This window comes from Otolemur garnettii, unplaced genomic scaffold (genome assembly GCF_000181295.1).
Source record: "Otolemur garnettii isolate 467f Iridium unplaced genomic scaffold, OtoGar3 scaffold00060, whole genome shotgun sequence".
Lineage (NCBI taxonomy): Eukaryota > Metazoa > Chordata > Mammalia > Primates > Galagidae > Otolemur > Otolemur garnettii.
In genome coordinates this window covers 10,802,549-10,804,822 of record NW_003852455.1, presented here as the reverse complement: position 1 = coordinate 10,804,822, position 2,274 = coordinate 10,802,549, and the positions used below count along the sequence as shown (strand labels likewise).

Below are 2,274 nucleotides of genomic sequence, written 5' to 3'. Positions count from 1 at the left end.
TTCACTGAATAGTGAAATATCATTAATTCTAATTGTAATAGGACAGAATTGGAATTCACTTTTCCTTTTAAAAGGTGGAGGGGTGTTTATTCAACAAAAAAAATCAGTAAAACAATATCATAAAAAGAGAATTTTATTGTGACAAGTACCTGTAGTACCAGCTACTCAGGAGGCTGAGGCAAGGGAATCGCCTTGAGAGCGCAAGCCCAAGAGCTGGAGGTTGCTATGAGCTGTGATGCCACAGCACTCTACCAAGGGCAACAAAATGAGACTCTGTCTCTTAAAAAAAAAAAAAAAAAAAAAAAAACAGGGTGGCACCTGTGGCTCTGTGAGTAGAGTGCTGGCCCCATATACCAAGGGTGGCAGGTTCAAGCCTGGCCCTGGCCAAACTGCAACAAAAAATAGCCAGGCATTGTGGCAGGCGTCTGTGATCCCAGCTACTCAGGAGGCTGAGGCAAGAGAATCACCTAAGCCGAAGAGGTGGAGGTTGCTGTGAGCTGTGACACCACAGCACTCTAACAAGGGCAACAAAGTGAGACTCTGTCTCTATGAAAAAAAAGAGAGAGAAGTTTAAACTATTCAAGAGAATAAGCTATTTAAACAAATTTTGAAAGTATTCATATACAACTAATACTCTGAATATAAATCATTTTCTCTATTTAATGAGAAAGTCCAGGAGGCCTGTTTTTTTTTTTAGCAATTTTTTGTTAGTTTCCTGAGGTTACAGTATTTAGTAAAAGCCATATACATTTTTAAAAATCTGCCCATTCAAACATTACTAATTATCATTGATCTTCTCCTTACTCCAACTAGTCTGAATCAATGAGGCCTCAACGTAGTTATTATAATACCATAACCTCACATCAAGAATTGAACAGCGTTCATCAGTTTCAGAGAAAGTGACATCAGTTGTATTTCAAAGAGGAAGATCTGATGCCTTTGATGATGAAAAATGCCCAAACATTTTTACTCCATGTTATGTGGCTACTCGGCTCTTAACACATGTAGTAAATGTCGGAAGTTCAGATATCACCTTCACTAGCTCAGAAGTATTTCTGAAAATCCAGGAAATATGGATGTTTCCAGAGACTCACAACCATAAGTGACAGTTACTCCACACACAGGAGTGTAGGAGTGATTGGAACTCTGTGGAAAGCTCCTGCAATGCGGGTTTTGTAGGCAGACACACCTACCTGGCTTTGCCAGGAGGGCTGGGAAACAACTTCCACCAGGTTGACAAGTAGGAAAAGTTCCCTTCCTACCCCAGATGCTGTATTTCTTGACTTCCAAAACAAATCAACTGAGGGGCAAACGAAGAAGGAATAACCAAAACGGAGGCTGAGCAGGTCACTGAAGTTGGTTCAGCACACCAATGGCTTCTGATTTTCCCTGTTCCCTTTCCCCTCAGGGTGGGATTATACCAAGAGGAAAAGTCACTGGAGGAAAAATATATTTCTCTGGGTGCATATCCATAGGCAGTCAAAATATTTAAAAAACCAACAAAAATTAAAAAGGGTGTAGAGTTAGAATAATCACATTTGGTCCTCTGAGCTCACCAAAATTTCTTGTTCATGTTCACCTTTAACCTCTTAACTCAGGAAGATTATAAAAACTTGAAATAAATCTTAAACTCAGTCTCTCCATTGAAGGCAGTTACGAGAGTTCTCTCTAACATAAGGCATAAAAAAAGTTTAGGCATATAATCATTTGTTTTTTTAAAAAAATATATCAAGATTTTAAACTACAGAGTGGTCAATAAGCCACTTAAAGTGTACAAAAAGAGAGAGAGGTGGGCAAAGGATAACTGAAGATAAGTTCTGGTTGAAAATATAAAGGAGACTATGCAGAAAATTACTAAATACTGTACTATATTGACTCTTAGTATTTAATTTTAAACAACAAAAAAGCATCTATTGTAGAAAGCAAATACTCCTAAGGGACTCTAACATTCCGTAAACCTCAAATCTACACACATTCAAAAGGAAACAACCAAAATAACTTCTTGTTTTGCATTAACTATCATGTTATCAGGACTTTTGAGAGAAAAGGTTAAATGGGTTATGGGAATATGTAATTCAAATAAAGCAAGCAGTGAGATTCAATACAAATACAGACATGACTATTAATATACTACATTTGACTGAAGTCAAAGTAACTTAGGACATTCAAAAGGTTTGCGGCTCGGCGCCTGTGGCTCAAGTGGCTAAGGTGCCAGCCACATACACCTAAGGTGGCAGGTTCAAATCCAGCCGGGGCCCACCAAACAACAATGAC

At 38.4% G+C, this 2,274-nt stretch overlaps 1 protein-coding gene across 10 annotated transcripts in view; it reads right to left on the bottom strand.

The window, feature by feature from the left end:
* IGF2BP2 (insulin like growth factor 2 mRNA binding protein 2) overlaps positions 1-2,274 on the bottom strand; it is a 237,356-nt gene that overhangs the window by 216,728 nt on the left and 18,354 nt on the right. The window lies entirely within an intron of this gene.